Genomic DNA, 8,152 nt, shown 5'->3' on the forward strand with positions numbered 1-8,152 from the left:
TAATAGTTCTCGGGATTGGCTGGACCACTATCTCTTGCCCGTACATTGGCTGCTGGACGTCTTCTCACCAGTGATTGGACGAGACGTCGGTGTTGTCATTGTTCCCTGCTGTAGTTCTGCAGGTCTTGTTGGGGAAGTAGTGGGAGTAGTCCGCCTTGTGGGGCACGGGCTGGTGGCAGTACAGACGTGGTGGTGACCAAACATGGACGCTTCACAGGAAGGAAGCTGCTGTGCATGGGGTGGACACAACATGCTGGAGTCGGCAGTTCTTTTTTCTGTTTTTAACAAGTTTAACAGCAAAAATCCCATTAATAACGTACAGTGCAGCTGGTGAATGTGAACACATTAAGGCTATGTTCACACATTGCATTTTTGCTGCTCTCCTGTCAGTAAACGCTGCTTACAAGAATCAGGTTTTGCTGTACTTTTGTTGTCTCTTTTGCACGCTGATAAAGTTTAGTGCCCCCTGAGGTTTTTGCTCCAAAAACGAAGCAAAATCTGATACCTGGGTTTTTGCTGCGTTTTTGCACTCATTGCATTCTGCGGGTGTAAAAATCGCTGAAAGAAGTGACATGCTGCAGTTTGTGAAAACGCAGCAGTTTTCCAATCAGGAAAAAAAATTGTGTGTGTATGAGATTTCTGAAATCTTATAGCTTCTGCTGGTAGTGTAAAACGCAGCTGAAAATATGCAGCAAAAAAAACGCATGAAAAACATAACTTGTGGACAAAGCCTTAAAAGCAGCTGCAAAAATGATAACACTGGCACAAAAATAGGCATCAAAGGGTTAAATGACTTTGGGCCACTGGTCCCACAATGCAGACACACAGAGAGGCCACGCATGTAATTCAGGTCACACCAGCCTGCCCCAAACAGGTTCTGGGCATCAAAGTGGGCAAATAGCAGTTGTTCCCAGATTGGAATAAGTAAAGGCTTAAATGACCTTGGGACGCTGATCTTACAGCACAAAACAGTCATCATGAACATACAAGCTCCTTGCAGATGTTGGCCTTCATGGGATTTGAACCCAGGATTCCAGCGCTGCAAGACTGCAGTGCTAACCATTGAGCCCACCATGCTACCCTACGCAGTGAACACTGACCTCACAACCCTATATACTGTACACTTACCTCCCTACACACTGAACACTGACCTCACCATCCCTATACAATGTGCACTTAACTCCCCTATATACACGTACCTCCCCTATATACTGTACACTTATATCCCTACACACTGAATACTGACCTCACCAACCCTATATACTGTGCACTTCCCATCCGCTACACACTGACTTCACCACTCCTATATAATGTACATTTACCTATTTACCTCCCCTCTCCTATATAATGTACACTCACCACCCCTACTGTACACTTACCTTCCTTCCCCTACAGATTGAACACTGACATCACCACCCCATATACTGTACATTTACCTTCCCTCCCTTACACACTGAACACTCACATCACCACCCCCACATACTGAACACTTACCTTCCCTCCCCTACACACTGACATCACTCACCACCCCTATATACTGTACATCTCCTCCCCTACACACTGAACATTGACCTCACCACCCCTATATGCTGTACTTACCTACCCTACACAATGAGCGCTGACCTCATCTCACCTAGTCTACATACTATAATTTTACCTCACCACCCCTACGTACTATACACTTACCTACTGTGCCCCACATATTATACACTTACTTCCCTGCCCCAGGATATTATATACAATTTCCTCACTTAGTCTGCATACTGTACATTTAACTCATCTCACCTACATACTATACCCTTACCTCTCTTCCCCTACTCTCTGAAAACTGACTTTACCACTCCCGTATACTATGCCCTTACCTCTCCTCCTCTGCACATTGAACACTAAACTTGTCACCGCTGTATACTGTACACTTATCTCCTCTCCCCTCCATACTGAACACTGACCTCACCATCCCTATATACTGTACACTTACCTCCCCTCCCATACACACTGAACTCACCACACCTATATACTGTAAAATTACCTCCCCTACCCTACAAACTGAACACTGACCTTACCACCCCTATATACTCAAACACAGAGAGCACAGAATGACAATTGTGCAGAAATATCCTGCAGTAAAACATATAACAGTAGTCAGCAAGTGCTGATGAAAAGATGATAACAAATACAGGGTACTTAGTCGATACATTTTTTTGCAAAAAAATGTATACCAAGCTGCTTCACCGCGTCAAGGTAACCCTATTGAAGCAGTCCCTATCTAATGTATTTAAAACCTGGACATGTGAACAATGTCTAAATGAACAGGATGAAGATTGGCCGCTTCCTAGTATGGGCATGTGGTGTAAGCCAGCTCCTTATGTGCATGTCACACAAGAGAGGGGTGGGGTCTCTCAAATCATGCATAGGCACGGAAAAAACTGGATTAAAAACACATGTGACATGCACACATATGAACAAGTCGGTAGCATGTTTTTTTCCGTGCCTATGCATGATTTGAGAGACCCCACCCTTCTCTTGTGTGACATGCACATAAGCAGCTGGCTTACACAACGTGCCCATACTAGGAAGCAGCCTATCCTCATCCTGGTCATTTAGACATTGTTCACATGTCCAGGTTTTAAATACATTAGATAGGGACTGCTTCAATAGGGTTACCTTGACGCGGTGAAGCAGCTTGGTATACATTTTTTTGCAAAAAAAATGTATCGACTAAGTACCCTGTATTTGTTATCATCTTTTCATCAGCACTTGCTGACTACTGTTATATGTTTTGCTGCAGGATATTTCTGCACAATTGTCATTCTGTGCTCTCTGTTTGTGTTTGAGTCAGTGGGTGGCATGAACAGTGTCTTACCGACTTGTTCATATGTGTGCATGTCACATGTGTTTTTCACCCCTATATACTGTACACTTACCTCCCCTCCCCTACACCCTGAGCGCTGACCTCATCTCACTTAGTCTACATACTATACATTTACCTCACCACCCCTACATACTATACAATTACCTCCCCCCCACATACTATACATGTCACGGGTTTACCACGACAGAGAGGAGCTAGAAGACCGCAGTGTCTGATTTCTGCTACTGCTGCACGGATTAGAAACACTTCACCTTCTTATCAAAAGGTGTAAATTTCTTCAGGCAATGCAGAGGTTAATCTGCTCTGTTGCGAGCTCCTGGAGCTAAGACTCTCAGCTGTGCACTGGTAGCCACTCCCATCTCCTATATAAACAGAGTCCTTGGTAGCACTCATAGCTTTTGCTTGGCTGGAGGTTGTTGCTGGTGGTTATTGGAGAAAGGTATTTGGTGGATTTTTTTGCGACTATTGCTAGGTTTTGAGTGTGTGATAATTGCCTTTCTTCTCCTACTTTGGTTTTACCACATCCTCAACTCCCCGGTGCATACCTCTGTTGCTTATGTGTGTATATTTGGTATTTCCGTTACCCCTGTTCGTATTACCTTGTTAGTCTAGTTGATGTATTACGGTATACTACTACTCCCCTCTTCCCTGGGTGGGGGAAGGGTACAGACTGAGGGCGGATTCAGGAGCTAAGGCAAGGTACTTGGCCCCGGCACCATCACCATCAGAAGTAACCTGGGGAATAGGGCATGCTAGGGTGCCCCCTAGCGTTAGAAACAGAGAAGGAGCCCCACAGTCCCAGGACACCCGACAACAGAGTTGTGATATTACACTTACCTCCCCTTCCCCACACATTATTTAATTTCATCTGGTGTACATTTTGTAGTGTACATTTACCTCACTAAACCTATATACTATACACTTACCTCCCCTCCCCTACACACTGAAAACTGACCTCACCACCCCTATATCTTGTAGACTTACCTCCCTTCCGCTACGCACTGAGCACTGACCTCATCTAGTTTGCATACTGTACATTTACCTCACCACCCCTATTTATTACTTACAGTGAAGAGCAAAAGGGTAACAATGTTTTGAACTTTTGACTTTCAGGCTCCATATCTAACCATCCTTTACTGCTTTGATTGTGAGACTACCATGATTTTAGAGACAATCATCTTGACTATCTCATACATAAATTTGAATTGCATATATTTAGCATGTGATTAGTTATGCAGATTCCTGTTATGTCACTACATTGTTACTGTTTTGCTCCTGGTGGAGAAAACTATTTTTCTTCCTGAATACTACAAAATACAACCTGTCCTCACATTCCCTCATAGCTCCGTGTATTATTAGGTTGATTCCCAAGTGAAATATCATTGGTTTGCATTGAGGAGCAGCCATGAAGATTATTTCCCAAGAATAGAGAAACCGCATTATCCAGCTCATCGATAGCGGTCTCTTGGCCCAGAAAATTGCCAAACTGCATCATATGAGTGCCATGACAGTTGGAAGAATAAAAAATGAAGTCTGTCCATCCATTCAGAAGCCAAAAGGTCGACATCCAGGCAAAATATCGGCGTCAAGAAGTCAGTTCATCTCAAGGTCTATCAGTTCTAATGCGACAAATGTGGCAGTGGAGGTGGCTCGTATGCTTCGTATTGAGATCATAGACGTTGATGCAAGCACTGTGCGATGCACATTACACAAGTCTGGAATGGTGGCCCGAAAAAGGGTGAAGAAGCGTCAACTTCAATATTGTCATAAGAAGCGTCAGTTCAAGTTTGCAAACAAGTGAGAAAAGTGAACATTTAAAGATTTGAAACCTGTGATTTGGAGCGATTACACGAAAGTCAGTAGATGAAAGAGATCATTGGCAAATTAGTGAAGGTCAAACTAAACCTCTTCATACATGAAAGCCAAACCTCCCTTGTGAACTGCATTGGGCCCAACAGAGGAAACAAGATCTTGATTGACTTGGTAGTCCATAGTAAGGAATTCGGGTGAATAGGGGTCAGACATAATTTTTCTATTTCTGATGATTTATTATAAGTCCAAAATGTAGCCCATGAAGGAATCCTTCGTAGATGAGCCACCCAATAGTATTTAATAAGGTTCGGAACAGACAGGCCACAATGTGATTTATGAGAGATAAGGACTCGCTTAGAGATCCTGTTAGTTCTAGCATTGCAAATGAACTTCATTATAGCAGCCTGAAGAGATCTAAGTTCTCCCATAGGGACCTTGACAGGAAGAGTATCAAAATAATAGAGCAATTTGGGGAAGAGAGACATTTTAACTGAAGCTATACAACCTATCAATGAGAGCGAGAGTGGCATCCATTTACCTAAAAATCTTTTCAGTTCACCAAAGAGCAACTGGTAGTTACAACCATGTAGGCCACTATAGGAAGAGGATAGAATAACCCCCAAGTATTTAACGGTCTTAGTCTTCCATCTAAATTTGAAATTTGTTTTTAAATGGTCCAGAAAGTTAGAAGTGTTCAATTTATAACCCGATATATTACCATACACGTGTAACGTATCTACAAGATTAGGGAGAGTTATATGAAGCCTAGTGAGGGTCAAGAAGACATTATCCGCAAATAAAGATATCTTGAATACCTTGTTTTTACCTTCCATTCCTGAAGTATTAGGATTTTGCCGAATCATTGCTGCTAACGGCTCTATACACATGACATATAGTAAAGATGAAAGGGGACATCCCTTGCGGATGCCATTTGAAATATAAAATGAGAGGGAGGTATGGAAAGGTAGTTTGAGGTTGAAGGGGAACTGTAAAATGCACTCAAAGCCATCAAGGAAGCCCCTGAAATACCAAACATCTTCATAGATTCAAGCTTTAAGGACCAATTTAGGCAGTTAAAAACCATCTCTGCATCAAGGCTCAATATGAGGTTTTGTAGATTATTTTTGTTAGTTACATCTATTAAATCAATCACCCATCTGGTGTTGTCACCTCCCTGATGAAAGGGGAAAAAACCCACCTGGTCCTTGTCAATAAGCTGAGGTAACCAACATTAAGCATATTAGCCAGCATGCGGGTAAATATTTTCAGGTCAGAATTTAGTCAGGCTATTGGACGGTAATTGGAGCAGTCCAGAGGATCCCTTACGGCTTTGGGGATACGAATCAGATAGGAGTGTGACATAGTATCCGGGGATGGGGGAGTCTTCCAGAAAGGAGTTGAACAACCTGGTTATGTAAGGAGTCAACTCATCAGCATAGATTTTATAGTATAAATATGTCAACCCATCCAGACCTGGAGATTTACCCAGAGGAAGATCTTTCAAAATCTATTTTATCTCATCATGAGTAACTGGATGGTTAAGAGATGCTACTGCTTCTGAGGAGAGCACAGGAAGGTTTAGATTGTAAAAATAATTTTGCAAAAGGGTCTCTCTACTATTCACATTCAAGGGAAGAATATCCTGCAAATTATATAATTTGTGATAAAAATGATAAAACAAATTAGATATTTCAGATGGATTATAGTGAATTAAACCATCCTCCCCCTTAGGGCAAGGGGATTTGAGAACGTAGTTAGTGATGAGCGAGTATACTCGTTGCTCGGGTTTTCCCGAGCATGCTCGTGTGACCTCCGAGTATTTTGGCTTGCTGGGAGATTTAGTTTTCCTCGTCTAATCTGCATGATTTGCGACTTGTAGATAGGCTGAATACATGTGGGAATTCCCTAACAAACAGGCATTTCCTCATATGTATTCAGCCTGTCCAGCAGCCACAAATCATGCAGCTGTGTCGATACAAACTAAATTTCCGTGCACGCCAAAATACTCAGAGGACACCCGAGCATGCTCGGGGAAACCTGAGCAACGAGTATACTCGCTCATCACTAGACGTAGTCCTATCCTCCAGCTGCCTAGCCAATAATGTGTGGGCCTTATTGCCCTTTTCGTAATATTTTTGTTTTGTATATGAGTAGTTTTTCAACGTTTCAAGTGGAGAGGTCTTTAACCTATTTCTAATCTCCTCAAACCCCAAGGAAGGAGAGATGTTTGTTTGTGCTCCTCTTTTAAGAATTGGGAACTCAAATTACTATATTCCATTTTGGCTTTTTTTCAATCTATAGCCCTCTTTAGTACAGTAAGACCTCATTACTGCCTTTTGTGCCTCCCACAAAACTGAAGGAGATGAAACTGAGCCCTCATTTAGATAAAAGAAATCAGTGAAATGTTCCAATAAGGTCTTCCTGATAGTAGGATCCTTAACCAAAAACTCGCTCAACCGCCAGTGACAGGTCCGAGTTAGTGGTTGAGAAAATTTAGATCTAGAACCATAGGGGCATGATCTGACCAGGTGATTTGACCACTCTCAGCTTTTCCAAGCATCCTAAGGGCTAAAGTGTTTACAAAAGAAAAAATCTATTATTGTATGAGTATGATGTGGAGCAGAATAGAAGGAATAAGCTCTTTCCTTATGATCTATCCTCCACAAATCGAACAGGGAGTTGGTCCTAATCAATTTCCTGAATTCCAATGCTAATCTAACTAGATTTTGTGGGGAAGGACTACCTCCCACAGAGTGCCTGTCAAATATTTCCGAGAAGCAAACATTAAAGTCCCCTCCGATTAATAAAGCCACTGGTGAAAGTTTCTGAAGTAAAGAAAACACCTTCTGTAGGAATCAAATCTGTCCAGTTTTCGGAGCATATAGATTTCATAATGTAATTGGTTTACCCCTCAGAGATGCTTCTAACACTACATATCCCCCCCTGGATCTACATATTTCTTGTTCACTTGCGATGGGCAATTTGAGGATAGCAGAATTGCCACCCCTCCTTTCTTACTATTGTGAAAAGCCGAGAAAGACGTAGGGAATTAGGAGCAAACTTTAATGTGCCAGATTTATCATAGTGGGTGTCCTGTAGAAAGGCTATGTCGGCCTTTGGGATTTTAATTCCTGGAAGGTGAGCCTCCTCTTTCTAGGGGAATTAAGACCCTCAACATTAAGTAATACTTTACGAGTAATGTTGGTCAAATGTGTTACTTGTGCAAAGGACCCAGGTTTGTCTTTATTCCGAAACTCCCGGGTCGCAGGTGGCTCCCATCATCTCCTGTTGAGAAAGATGTGCCAGAGTAGAGGTAAAGGGTGGGAACACGAGGAAAAGGGGAAGACACGGACATATTGAAAAAGAAAAAAGTGCAAACCAAAATGAATTATAAACCATCATTCCCAGGAAAAATGTTCTTAGTTTTTGGTTACTTCAGTGGAACAAGCTGAGCCCACTAGGATTGTA

The sequence above is a fragment of the Dendrobates tinctorius genome, unplaced genomic scaffold (assembly GCF_039654945.1).
Source record: "Dendrobates tinctorius isolate UK_male_01 unplaced genomic scaffold, ASM3965494v1 ptg000007l, whole genome shotgun sequence".
Classification (NCBI taxonomy): domain Eukaryota; kingdom Metazoa; phylum Chordata; class Amphibia; order Anura; family Dendrobatidae; genus Dendrobates; species Dendrobates tinctorius.